Source organism: Pseudophryne corroboree, chromosome 2, assembly GCF_028390025.1.
Source record: "Pseudophryne corroboree isolate aPseCor3 chromosome 2, aPseCor3.hap2, whole genome shotgun sequence".
NCBI classification, from domain to species: domain Eukaryota; kingdom Metazoa; phylum Chordata; class Amphibia; order Anura; family Myobatrachidae; genus Pseudophryne; species Pseudophryne corroboree.
In genome coordinates, this window is record NC_086445.1 from 184,695,350 (window position 1) to 184,710,427 (window position 15,078).

A 15,078-nucleotide genomic window follows, 5' to 3' on the forward strand; every position below is an offset into this window, starting at 1 on the left:
TATACATGCGTGATGCACAGAGGGATATTTGCCGGCTGGCATCAAAAATAAGCGCTAGGTCCATTGCCGCCAGACGGGGGTTATGGACTTGGCAATGGTCAGGCGATGCCGACTCGAATCGGCACATGGAAGTTGCCCTATAAGGGGGTAAACCTGTTTGGGGATAGTTTTTCAGACCTCGTTTCCACAGCTACGGCTGGGAAATTAATTTTTTTGCCACAGGCTACCCCACAACAAAAGAAAGCACCATATCATCAAGTACAGTCCTTTCGGCCCCAGAAAAGCAAGAGGGCTAGAGGCTCATCCTTTCTGCCGAGAGGCAAAGGTAGAGGAAAAAGCTGCAACACACAGCTAGTTCCCAAGAGCAGAAGTCCTCCCTGCGTCCGCTAGGTCCACAGCATGGTGCTGGGGCTGCTCAGGCGGACCCGGGTACGGTGGGGGCCCGTCTCAGATATTTCAGCGGACAGTGGGCTCTCTCACATGGATCCCTGGGTCCTTCAAGTAGTATCTCAGGGGTACAGGCTGGAGTTCGAGACGTTCTTCCCCCCGCCGTTTCCTAAAATCTGCCTTACCGGCACCTCCCTCTGCCAGGGAGACGGTGTTGGTGGATATTCAACACTATAATCACAACAAGTGATTGTCAAGGTGCCCCTCCTTCAGCAAGGAAGGGGTTACTATTCCACAGTGGTTGTGGTACCGCAACGGTTCGGTGAGACCCATCTTGAAATTAAAATACTTGAACTTTTATATCAGAAGATTCAAGTTCAAGATGGAATCGCTCAGGGCGGTTATTACGAGCCTGGACGAGGGGGATTACAGGGTCTCCCTGGACATCAAGGATGCGTACCTGCATGTCCCCATTTACCCCCCTCACCAGGAGTACCTCAGATATGTGGTACAGGACTGTCACTATCAGTTCCAGACGCGGCCGTTGGAGTTGTCCACGGCACCGAAGGTCTTTACCTAGGTAATGGCCGAAGTGATGATACTCCTTCGCAAGAAGGAAGTTTTTATTATCCCGTACTTGGACGATCTCCTGATAAAGGCGAGGTCCAAAGAACAGTTGGTAGTGGGGGTAGCACTCTCTCGGGAAGTGCTACAACAGCACGACTGGATTCTCAATATTCCAAAGTCACAGCTGGTCCCGACGACACGTCTTCTATTCCTGGGAATGTTTCTGAACGCAGACCAGAAAAGAGTGTTTCTTCCAGTGGAAAAAGCCGAGGAGTTGTCATCTCTAGTCAGAGACATCCTAAAACCAGGACAGGTGTCGGTACATCAATGCACACGAGTCCTGGAAAAAATGGTAGCTTCGTACGAAGCATAATTCCATTCGGAAGACTCCACGCAAGGACGTTCCAGTGGGACCTGTGGGACTAATGGTCCGGGTCCCATGTACAGATACAACAGCGGATAACCCTGTCAGCAAGAAACAGGGTGTCGCTGCTGTGGTGGCTGCAGAGGGCTCATTTACTAGTGGGCCGCAGATTCGGAATACAGGACTGGGTCCTGGTGACCACGGATGCCAGCCTTCGGGGCTGGGGTGCAGTCACACAGGGAAGAAATTTCCAAGGAGATTTCGCTTCACATAAATATTCTGCAGCTAAGGGCCATTTACAATGCCCTAAGCCAAGCAAGGCCCCTGCTTCAGAACCAGCCGGTACTGATCCAATCAGACGACATCACGGCGGTCGCCCATGTAAACAGACAGGGCGGCACAAGAAGCAGGATGGCGATGGCAGAAGCCACAAGGATTCTCCGATGGGCGACCTACACCCAGGAGAATGGGGACTTCATCCAGAAGTTTTCCAAATGCGGGTAAACCGTTGGGAATGACCACGGGTGGACATGATGGCGTCCCGCCTCAACAAGAAGTTGAAATGATATTGCGCCAGGTCAAGGGACCCTCAGGCGATCGCTGGGGACGCTCTAGTGACACAGTGGGTGTACCAGTCGGTTTATGTGTCTCCTCCTCTACCTCTCATACCCAAGGTACTGAGAATAATAAGAAGGCGAGGAGTGAAAACCATACTCGGGGTTCCGGATTGGCCATGAAGAGCTTGGTACCCGGAACTTCAAGAGATGCTGGCAGAGGACCCTTGGCCTCTGCCGCTCAGACAAGACCTGCTGCAGCAGGGACCCTGTCTGTTCCAAGACTTACCGCGGCTGCGTTTGACGGCATGGCGGTAGAACACCGGATCCTAAAGGAAAAGGGTATTCCGAAGGAAGTCATCCCTACCCTGATCATAGCCAGGAAGGATGTCACCGCAAGACATTATCGCCGCGTTTGGCGAAAATTTGTTGCTTGGTGGGAGGCCATGAAGGCCCCGACGGAGGAATTTCAACTATGTCGATTCCTGCACTTCCTGCAAGCAGGATGGGCCTCAAATTGGGGTCCATCAAGGTCCAGATTTCGGCTCTGTCGATTTTCTTCCAGAAAGAACTGGCTTCACTGCCTGAAGTTCAGACTTTGGTTAAAGGAGTACTACATATTCAGCCTCCTTTTGTGCCTCCTGTGGCACTTTTTGGATCTCAACGTGGTGTTGGATTTCCTAAAGTCGCATTGGTTGAGCCACTTAAAACCATGGAGCTAAAGTATCTCGCGTGGAAAGTGGTCATGCTGTTGGCCTTGGCCTTGGCCAGGCGTGTGTCAGAATTGGCGGTTTTGTCATGTAAAAGGCCTTATCTGATTTTCTGTATGGATAGGGCAGAGTTGAGGACTCGTCCTCAGTTTCTCCCGAAGGTGGTCTCAGGTTTTCACTTGAACCAACCTATTGTGGTGCCTGCGGCTACTGGGGACTTGGAGGATTCCAAGTTGCTGGACGTAGTCAGGGCCCTGAAAATTTTATTTTTCCAGGACGGCTGGAGTCAGGAAAACTGACTCGCTGTTTATCCTGATGGCACCCAACAAGCTGGGTGCTCCTGCTTCTAAGCAGTCTATTGCGCGCTGGATTTGTAGCACTATTCAGCTGGCGCATTCTGCGGTAGGATTACCGCAGCCTAAATCAATAAAAGCCCATTCCACAAGGACGGTGGGCTCATCTTGGGCGGCTGCCCGAGGGGTCTCGGCTTTACAACTTTGCCGAGCAGCTACTTGGTCAGGGGCAAACACGTTTGCAAAATTCTACGAATTTGATACCCTGGCTGAGGAGGACCTGGAGTTCTCTCATTCGGTGCTGCAGAGTCATCCGCACTCTCCCGCCCGTTTGGGAGCTTTGGTATAATCCCCATGGTCCTTACGGAGTTCCCAGCATCCACTAGGACGTCAGAGAAAATAAGAATTTACTTACCGATAATTCTATTTCTCGTAGTCCGTAGTGGATGCTGGGCGCCCATCCCAAGTGCGGATTGTCTGCAATACTTGTACATAGTTATTGTTAACTAATCGGGTTCTTGTTGTGAGCCATCTATTCAGAGGCTCCTCTGTTATCATGCTGTTAACTGGGTTTCATATCACAAGTTGTACGGTGTGATTGGTGTGGCTGGTATGAGTCTTACCCGGGATTCAAAATCCTTCCTTATTGTGTACGCTCGTCCGGGCACAGTATCCTAACTGAGGCTTGGAGGAGGGTCATAGGGGGAGGAGCCAGTGCACACCAGATAGTCCTAAAGCTTTCTTTAGATGTGCCCAGTCTCCTGCGGAGCCGCTATTCCCCATGGTCCTTACGGAGTTCCCAGCATCCACTACGGACTACGAGAAATAGAATTATCGGTAAGTAAATTCTTATTATCTGTACATATACTAGTCCAGTGCAGTTTTATCGTCATAATAATTATCTGCATTGCCTGTGAATGTGTGTGCCTGTATCTGCTGTGTGGTTTCACTTTCAGTGCACCGGCGCATGGCTGACAGCCGACGGCTGTCGTTGCCTAGCGATCGCCTCTGCCTAATTGACAGGCAGTCGCTGGGCGGGAGGGAGCGGCATGTGGGTGCGGCCCGGCGTACGGGCGTGGCTGGACCGTGTGGGCGACGTCACACGCAGCCACTGCGACCCGGGCAGCGATGAGTAGCTACCGGCCAACACGCGAAAGCTGCGCTGGCTGGAAGCTGCTCCTGCGGTGCAAAAGCATCACCACTGTGTGATACTTTTGCACTTCTGCAACGGGGCAAGGACTGACATGCGGGGCGGGCTAGCCCTGTGCTGGGCGTCCCCCCCCCACATGTCTGTGTTCCTGATCGTAGCTGTGCTAAATTTAGCACAGCTATGATCAAGTCGGAATCACCCCCTAGGTGCGTCAGGGTCATATATATAGTGCATCAAAGTATTTACCTATTGCGTGTATTCTACTGTGTACTCGGTCACACATAATACCGGATTTATTTGCTGGTGTTGTGTACTGTGCCTACAGTCACATACTAACAGATTTATTCGCAGGTATCATACTAATTCGCTCTTGTTGTATTTGTGTACAATGTCTAACAAGAAGGGCAGTAAGTGTGTGGACGCTCCTGCATCATGCAGAGCATGCGCCAAAGATTTACCAGAGGGGGAAGCTGTGTATGATGGTCTGTGTACTATGTATCATACATCTCCCAGTCAGTCCGTAGCTCCTGTAGCCAATCAGGAGCCACCCTGGGCTACGTTCACAAACCTACTGGGTACTCTGGTGGAACGCCTTACGTCCCCTATGAAACCACCTGCCATTACGGCCACAAATTGTCCCTATGGTTAATCCGCCGTGGGCGAAAAATTTGTCTAACCAGTTGCAGCAATTAAACCATTCCTTGGTCAGGCAAAAATCTACTCCAGGTCACTTTTGTGTCTCTGGGTCATCTAAGTGGGCTGCTTCCTCCTCACAATCCACTAGTCTCTCAGATGTTTCATCTGAAGAAGAGGGGGACCATACTGTCCTGTCAGACAGGACAGTATGGTGTTTCTGACGAGGATTCTCCATTGCAAATTGATGTCCCTGCCCTTGTGGTTGCTATTAAGCAAATCCTACAAATCACTGAAGATGAGGATTCCACTACTGTGGCTAAGAAAATTGATATGTTTAAACGGCAGAAGGTGGCTAAACATGTATTACCCCATTCTGACCATTTGGTGGACATCAGGCAGGAGCCCTGGTCTAATCCAGGAAAGAAATTCCTTCTGTCTAAACGGGCCTTGGCTCGCTATCCTCTCCCTGCACAGTTATGTAACAATTGGGAAAATTCACCACCGGTGGATTCTCATGTCACCCGCCTAGTGGTGTCATCCACTCTGCCTGTCACCACTGTCACCTCACTGAAGGAACCGACAGATAAGCGTGTGGAAGGATGCCTGAAGTCTATTTACTCCCTTACAGATGCTGTACATACAGTAGACCCACTATTGCGGCCTCTTGGGCTGCAAAAGGAATTGAAGCATGGGTTCATGCATTAGAGCTGCCCGAGGATATAGCTGACAATGCCAGACAATACCTGTCTCCTATTGACACCGCCGCCTATTACATTCAGGAGGCGTCCTCTTAAGGCGAGTCTGTTGGCAGCCAAGGCGTCAACTACTTCTGTCCTGGCTCGCCGTATTCTGTGGTTGAGGTCATGGAAGGTGGATCTAGACTCCAAAAAAAGACCTTGGAGGTATTCCCCTTTAAGGGGGACATTTTGTTTGGGGAAGACCTAAATAAAATTGTGTCTGAATTGGCGGCTGCAAAGACTGCCTTTCTCCCAAATACTAATCCTTCTGCACAGAAGGCTAAAGGTACCACTTTTCGTTCCTTTCGGATTCAAGGGAAAGCAAAAGGTCAGGCATACCTGAGACAATTTTGTGCTCCCAAAACAACTAAGCCCAAGGCAAAGCAGCCCTGGTCTGTCAGCCTGCTTCTAAACAAGACAAGCCTGCCGCATAATGGGGCGGGGGAGGCCGACTTCTGCAGTTCACCCAGGTCTGGTTAAAGACCACTTTAGACACATGGTTGCGGGAAGTTGTCTCCCACGGGTACACAATCTTCTTCAAGAGACATCCCCTCGCCAGTTTTGCACCACGGTTTTCCCTTCGGAACCGTTAAAGGCGCAAGCTCTACAAAAAGTTGTGGGTTCTTTCCTGAATACACTAGTGGTAGTACCGGTTCCTTTGGCCCAGAGAGGCAGAGGTTTCTACTCGACCCTGTTTCTAGTTCCGAAACCCAATCTATACTCAACCTCAAATCACTGAACAAGTTTGTGAGAGCATCCAAGTTCCTGTTATGCACACCAGTGCCTGCAGGAAAGTACTGGTGTCAGAACTGTTATGCACTCCAGTGTCTGCAGGAATGTACTGGTGTTTGAACTGTTATGCAAAACAAATGGACTCACAGACAAACTGGGGAATATGACATAACGTACACAGAAGGTAATAGGGTAACAAAATACACACAAAGTGAACAGAGAAGCCCAGAGGCTAAGGAACTGGGTATCTCCCTTGTATTAGAACTGCACAGATGGAAAAAGCAAGATGTTGTGTTTTAATACGTAGAGAACCCGAAATGCTGTTGCTAAGGGCAACAGCAAAACCCTAAAGGGTTACCAACGGGTGTGGCAGTAAACTCCTTGGTCAGAGATGGAATGATAGACACAAGGAGAGTCTCCACAATCCTATTTCTCACTTGCAGTGCACAGGTTTTAGCTTACTGCCACTAAACTGACCCCTGACACCTAGCACAGTGAGACAGGATTAGACAGGCAAGTCTTAGAATACAGCCGCAAACTTGCTAAGTTCACAGAGTAGTAACAGAACCCCAGCAAGCTAAACGACTGACTCCAGTCTTACTGCTAGGTCTGGATTGGCAGAGTGTAATACCAAATCCCCAGGCCTATTTGCAGTAAGCAACAAACAAATACAAAGCTACACAGTACTGGCTAACTTTCATGAACTGACTAACCAACAAAGATTCAGCAGCATCTGCTTACCCTGAAAAGAGGCCTTATAAAGCAGGTGCTGTCCACGCCCCACTCAGACCTCACAGACTGTGAGCACAAAAACCAGCACCGGATCCCCTGCCGTGCACAGAGCCTATAACCACTGCACAGCAAAAGACCCGAACCGGAGTATCAGCTGCGCTCAGGTTACTCCACTAGCACTTGTCTCCCGGTTGCCATGACGACGTGGCAGCACAGGGCAGGAGACCCTAACAGTTCCATATGGAAACACTGCGCTCAATTGTACTGGCTATGGAACCTGGAGACTATATGGTATACCTGGATATACAGGATGCGTACCTGCATATACCTGTTGCCATATCGCATCAGCAATATCTGCGGTTTGCTATTGGCAACCTCCACTGTCAGTTCCAAGCTCTACCATTTGGACTGGCTACGGCTCCACGGATCTTCACCAAGGTCATGGCCGTAATGACGGCCCATCTCCGTCGCCAGGGAGTCAGGATCCTGCCGTATCTTGACGACTTGCTGATTCTGGCAAACTCCCACGATGTTCTCCTCAGTCATTTAGGTAAGCTTCCTACAAGCCCACGGGTGGCTCATCATTTGGAAGAAATCTACGTTGGTCCCAGCTCAGAGCATGGTGCACCCGGGGGTACACCTGGACACACACAGTCAACGACTGATTCTGTGTCCAGAAAAAGTCCTGAGACTTCAAGACAGGATAAGATGCTTCCTTTGTCGCCCCAGAGTGTCGATACACTCGGCGATGCAAGTACTTGGCCTGATGGTGTCGGCATTCGATATGGTAGAGTACACTCAATTTCATTCTCACCCTCTGCATAGGTTAATCCTTTCCAAGTGGGAGGGCCTACCTCATCGGATCAGATCTCACATGATCACTTTCACTCCGGAGGTTCGTCTGTCGCTGACCTAGTGGCTACAGGACCAGCAATTGAACAGGGGCCGTCCCTTCTGGATTCCCGACTGGATCCTGCTGACAACGGACGCCAGACTGAGGAGATGGGGTGCGTTGTTGGAGCAACACTCTTATCAGGGCCGCTGGACCAAGGAGGAGTCACTTTTCCCAATAAACATTCTGGAGTTGCGGGCAGTGTTGGATGCATTGACTCTCGCCCTGCCTCTGTAACAGAAGAACAGGCCGGTTCAAGTACGATCAGACAATGCCACTACGGTGGCATACATAAACCATCAAGGCGGCACTCAAAACCGCATCGCTATGATGGAAGTGTCAAAAATCCTTTGTTGGGTGGAACGCCATCTGCCAGCAATATCGACAGTGTTTATTCCGGGCATCCTAAACTGGGAAGCAGACTTCCTCAGTCGCCAGGATGCATGGCGGAGAGTGGAGTCTTCATCCAGAAGTCTTTCAGCTCCTAGTGGACAAGTGGGGCCTACCAGATGTAGACCAGATGGCGTCTCGACACAATCACAAGGTTCCGGTCTTCGGATCAAGGACTAGGGATCCTCAAGCAGCATTCATGGATGCACTAGCAATTCCATGGAACTTTCGGTTCCCTCCAGGGTGCTGCGGAAGGTCAAACAAGAAGGAGGATTTCTACTGTTAGTCACTCCAGTGTGGTTCAGATGGCATTGGTTCTCAGACCTGCAAGGTCATCGACAAAGCATCCTCTTCTACTTCCTCAGCGCCCAGACCTCCTTGTACAGGGCCCTTGTCTTTATCCGGACCTGGCCAGGCTGACTTTGACGTAATGTCTCTTGAGGCATCACTCCTGAGAGCCAAAGGATTCTCTGAGGCGGTGATCCAAACTATGTTAAAAGCCCGCAAACCGGTATCTGTTCAGATTTATTACATGGTCTGGAATCCTTACTTCACCTGGTGTGCTGACAAGAATTATGATGCATACAGATTCAGAACTTCCAGAATTCTGGCTTTTCTGCAAAGAGGCCTGTACTTAGGCCTTCGTCTGGCCTCCCTCAAGTTTCACATACTTGCCTTGTCGGTATGGTTTCAGAGAAAAAGTGCATCTATACCTGACGTTCATACATTCGCTCAGGGTGTCTTACGGATTCAGCCTCCCTGTGTCCCTCCTGTGGCTCCATGGGATCTGTCTGTTGCCCTGCAAGAGTCTCCATTTGAACCTCTTGAGACTGGACCTTAAATGGCTCATGGCCAAGGTCTTGTTTTTACTGGCTATTGCCTCTGCAAGTAGGGTGTTGGACTTAGGCGCATTGTCCTATCATCCACCCTTTCTAATATTTCATTGTGACGGGCAGTTCTTAGAACTCGCCTAGGTTATTTACCTAAGGTGATGTCATCTTTTCACCTTAACCAAGAGATTGTGGTTCCGGCCTTTATCTCTTCTGATTTGTCCTCCAGAGAGCGGTCATTGGATGTGGTGCGGGCTCTCCGTATATATGTGGAAAGGACTGCCTCTATCAGGAGGTCGGATTCCCTTTTTGTTTTGTTTGGTTTTCACAAACGTGGCTGGCCTGCGAATAAGCAAACCTTGGTCAGATAGATTAGAATAGTGATTGCACAAGCTTATGCGCAGGCTGGTCTCCCAGCTCCTGCTGCTATTAATGCCCATTCTACTCGTTCTGTTAGACCTTCTTCGGCGGCCCGCCGTGGCGCGTCTGCAAAACAATTGTGCAAGGCGGCTACGTGGTTCTCTGTGAACACGTTTATTGATACTTCCGCCTCCCAGGATGCTTCCTTTGGACGCTAGGTTCTCATACATGGTTCCACAGGGCACCCACCCTGACGCACCTAGCTTCTATAGGTTTGTATGGCATTAGCCACTGGTCCCTTCTCCTCTCATGAGAATGTGGTTCTATGTGACTAACCTCTACCTTCTCTCTTACCTGCTCCTTCATTGGACTAGTTAACGAAACTGAGCCCACAGCGCCTGGAGGCTGGGTTATAAAGGAGGCCCCAATGCATCCTGGGACAGCCTAAAACTTTAGCCTGTTGGTGCCTCTGGATCAAGATCTACACCCTGATGTTTCCCTGTGGAACCCAATGTCCCTCGCAGAAAGAGAGTTAGCAATGGTAAGTCTACCATAACTCTCCTTTTGTTAGCAAACCAAAAAAGTTAGCAATTGGGCAAAACCATGTTGCACTGCAGGTGTGGCAGATGTAACATGTGCAGAGAGATTTAGATTTGGGTGGGGTGTGTTCAAACTGAAATTTGCAGTATAGAAATTAAGCAGACAGTATTTACCATGCACAGAAATAATGTAACTCACCTAAATCTTAATCTCTCTACGCGTTACATCTGCCCCACCTGCAGTACAACATGGGGGGTCATTCCGAGTTGTTCGCTCGCAAGCTGCTTTTAGCAGCTTTGCACACGCTAAGCCGCCGCCTACTGGGAGTGAATCTTAGCATAGTAAAATTGCGAACGAAAGATTCGCAATATTGCGATAAGACTTCTCTGTGCAGTTTCTGAGTAACTCGAGACTTACTCGGTACCTGCGATCAGTTCAGTGCTTGTCGTTCCTGGTTTGACGTCACAAACACACCCAGCGTTCGCCCAGACACTCCTCCGTTTCTCCAGCCACTCCCGCGTTTTTCCCAGAAACGGTAGCGTTTTTTCACACACACCCATAAAACGGCCAGTTTCCGCCCAGAAACACCCACTTCCTGTCAATCACATTACGATCACCAGAACGAGGAAAAAACCGTGAGTAAAATTCCTAACTGCATAGCAAATTTACTTGGCGCATGCGCACTAAGCGGAAAATCGCTGCGATGCGAAGAAATTTACCGAGCAAACAACTCGGAATGACCCCCATGGTTTTGCCCAATTTCTTACTTTGTTGTTTTGCTAACAAACCTGAATAAGCCCCAAGGTCTGTTGGATGGCTCAGCTGGATAGAGGAGCGTCACCATATGAAAACACACTGACATGTTTCAGATACATGATCCTTTCTTCAAGCGGAGACCATGAGCTGTGAATGCACAATTGGGTGTCATCCATGGTTTCTCTCCGATTGTTAAAAACCATTGGTGGTAAACCTGTTGATGGCTATTTCTCCTGACGATTTTCCATAAACTGATACCTTGTATGTGTGGCCTTATGGTTTAAATGTCAGGAAAGACAGCATGGTGATAGCCGGGACAGATACCTATAGGAGCCGCTGCAAATTACATCTGTAGAACTATTTTACAATGTTTGAGATAATTGCTAAATTATTTTCTCTGACGTCCTAGTGGATGCTGGGGACTCCGTAAGGACCATGGGAAATAGACGGCTCCGCAGGAGACTGGGCACATCTAAAGAAAGATTTAGGTCTATCTGGTGTGCACTGGCTCCTCCCCCTATGACCCTCCTCCAAGCCCCAGTTAGATTTCTGTGCCCGGCCGAGCTGGATGCACACTAGGGGCTCTCCTGAGCTCCTAGAAAGAAAGTATAGTTTAGGTTTTTTTTTTACAGTGAGACCTGCTGGCAACAGGCTCACTGCAGCGAGGGACTAAGGGGAGAAGAAGCGAACCTACCTAAGTGGTGGTAGCTTGGGCTTCTTAGGCTACTGGACACCATTAGCTCCAGAGGGATCGCACACAGGACCCGACCTCGTCGTCCGGAGCCGCGCCACCGTCCCCCTTACAGAGCCAGAAGCAAGAAGAAAGCCCGCCGAAAAAGGGGCGGAGCCATCTCCCTCAGCACACTGGCGCCATTTTCCCTCACAGCTTCGCTGGAGGGATCGCTCCCTGGCTCTCCCCTGCAGTCCTGCACTACAGAAAGGGTAAAAAAGAGAGGGGGGGCACAAATGTAGGCGCAGTATAATATATATATGCAGCTATAAGGGAAAACACTCTTTATAGGTGATATCCCTGTGGTATATAGCGCTCTGGTGTGTGCTGGCATACTCTCCCTCTGTCTCCCCAAAGGGCTTTGTGGGGTCCTGTCCTCTGTCAGAGCATTCCCTGTGTGTGTGCTGTGTGTCGGTACCGCTGTGTCGACATGTATGATGAGGAAAATGATGTGGAGGCAGAGCAAATGCCTGTAAATGTGTTGTCACCCCCTGAGGGGTCGACACCTGTGTGGATGGACTTATGGAAGGAATTACGTGACAGTGTCAGCTCCTTACATAAAAGGTTTGACGACATAGGACAGCCGGCTACTCAGCTTGTGACTGTTCCAGCGTCTCAAATGTCATCAGGGGCTTTAAAACGCCCGCTACCTCAGATGGCAGACACAGATGTCGACACGGATACCGACTCCAGTGTCGACGACGATGAGACTAGTGTACCCTCCAATAGGTCCACCCGTTACATGATTGAGGCAATGAAAAATGTATTACACATTTCTGATAGTACCCCAGGTACCACAAAAAAGGGTATTATGTTCGGTGAGAAAAAACTACCAGTAGTTTTTCCTGCATCTGAGGAATTAAATGAGGTGTGTGAGGAAGCCTGGACTTCCCCCGATAAGAAATTTATAATTTCTAAACGGTTATTGGCAGCGTACCCTTTCCCGCCAGAGGATAGGTCACGTTGGGAAACATCCCCTAGGGTAGATAAAGCGCTTACACGTTTATATCAAAACAGGTGGCACTACCGTCTCCGGATACGGCCGCCCTAAAGGATCCTGCTGATAGAAAGCAGGAGGCTACCCTAAAAGCTATATATACACACACGGGCATTATATTGCGACCAGCGATTGCATCAGCATGGATGTGCAGTGCTGCTGCTGCGTGGTCAGATTCCCTGTCGGATAATATTGATACCCTGGATAGGGACACTATTTTGCTGACAGTAGAGCATATAAAAGACGCTGTCTTATAGATGCGTGATGCACAGAGGGACATTTGCCGGCTGGCATAAAAAATAAGCGCAATGTCCATTGCCGCCAGAAGGGAGTTATGGACTCGGCAGTGGTCAGGTGATGCCGATTCAAAAAGGCACATGGAAGTTTTGCCTTATAAGGGGGTGGAACTGTTTGGGGATGGTCTTTCAGACCTCGTTTCCACAGCTACGGCTGGGAAATCGACATTTTTGCCACAGGCTACCCCACAGCAAAAGAAGGCACCGTATTATCAAGTACAGTCCTTTCGGCCCCATAAACACAAGAGGGCTCGAGGCGCATCCTTTCTGCCGAGAGGCAAAGGTAGAGGGAAAAAGCTGCAACATACAGCCAGTTCCCAAGAGCAAAAGTCCTCCCCCGCGTCCGGTAAGTCCACAGCATGACGCTGGGGCTTCACAGGCGGATCCGGGTACGGTGGGGGCCCGTCTCAGAAATTTCAGCACACAGTGGGCTCTCTCACAGGTGGATCCCTGGACCCTTCAAGTAGTATCTCAGGGGTACAGGCTGGAATTCGAGACGTCCCCCCCCCCCCCCTAACCCCCCCCGCCGTTTTCTAAAATCTGCCTTACCAGCAACTCCCTCTGCCAGGGAGGCAGTGTTGGTGGCTATCCAAAAACTGTATTCACAGCAAGTGATTGTCACGGTACCCCTCCTTCAGCAAGGGAAGGGTTACTATTCCACCGGACGGTTCGGTGAGACCCATCTTAAATTTAAAATCCTTGAACACTTATATCAAAAGGTTCAAGTTCAAGATGGAATCGCTCAGGGCGGTTATTGCGAGCCTGGACGAAGGGGGCTTACATGGTCTCCCTGGACATCAAGGATGCGTACCTGCATGTCCCCATTTACCCTCCTCACCAGGAGTACCTCAGATTTGTGGTACAGGACTGTCACTATCAGTTCCAGACGCTGCCGTTTGGGTTATCCACGGCACCGAGGGTCTTTACCAAGGTAATGGCCGAAATGATGATACTCCTTCGCAAGAAGGGAATTTTAATTATCCCGTACTTGGACGATCTCCTGATAAAGGCGAGGTCCAAGGAACAGTTGGTAGTGGGGGTAGCACTTTCTCGGGAAGTGCTACAACAGCACGGCTGGATTCTCAATATTCCAAAGTCACAGCTGGTCCCGACGACACGTCTTCTGTTCCTGGGAATGATTCTGGACACAGACCAGAAAAAAGTGTTTCTTCCAGTGGAAAAAGCCGAGGAGTTGTCATCTCTAGTCAGAGACCTCCTAAAACCGTGACAGGTGTCGGTACATCAATGCACACGAGTCCTGGGAAAAATGGTAGCTTCGTACGAAGCAATTCCATTCGGAAGGTTCCACGCAAGGACTTTCCAGTGGGACCTGTTGGACAAATGGTCCGGGTCCCATCTCCAGATGCAACAGCGGATAACCCTATCGGCAAGGACCAGGGTGTAGCTGCTGTGGTGGCTACAGAGGGCTCATCTACTAGAGGGCCGCAGATGCGGAATACAGGACTGGGTCCTGGTGACCACGGATGCCAGCCTTCGGGGCTGGGGCGCAGTCACACAGGGAAGAAATTTCCAAGGACTGTGGTCAAATCAGGAGATTTCGCTTCACATAAATATTCTAGAGCTAAGGGCCATTTACAATGCCCTAAGCCAAGCAAGGCCCCTGCTTCAGAACCAGCCGGTACTGATCCAATCAGACAACATCACGGCGGTCGCCCATGTAAACAGACAGGGCGGCACAAGAAGCAGGAGGGCAATGGCAGAAGCCACAGATATTGCGCCAGGTCAAGGGACCCTCAGGCGATCGCTGTGGACGCTCTGGTAGCACCGTGGGTGTACCAGTCGGTTTATGTGTTTCCTCCTCTGCCTCTCATTCCCAAGGTACTGAGAATAATACGAAGGCGAGGAGTGAAAACTATACTCGTGGTTCCGGATTGGCCAAGAAGAGCTTGGTACCCGGAACTTCAAGAGATGCTTTCAGAGGACCCTTGGCCTCTGCCGCTCAGACAGGACCTGCTGCAGCAGGGGCCCTGTCTGTTCCAAGACTTACCGCGGCTACATTTGACGGCATGGCGGTTGAACACCGGATCCTGAAGGAAAAGGGCATTCCGGAGGAAGTCATCCCTACCCTGATCAAAGCCAGGAAGGATGTCACCGCAAAACATTATCACCGCATTTGGCGGAAATATGTTGCTTGGTGTGAGGCCAGGAAGGCCCCAACCGAGGAATTTCAACTGGGTCGATTCCTGCATTTCCTGCAAGCAGGGGTGACGTTGGGCCTCAAATTGGGGTCCGTTAAGGTCCATATTTCGGCCCTGTCGATTTTCTTCCAGAAAGAACTGGCTTCACTGCCTGAAGTTCAGACTTTTGTCAAAGGAGTTCTGCGTATTCAGCCTCCTTTTGTGCCCCCAGTGGTACCTTGGGATCTCAATGTGGTTTTGGAGTTCCTGAAATCACATTGGTTTGA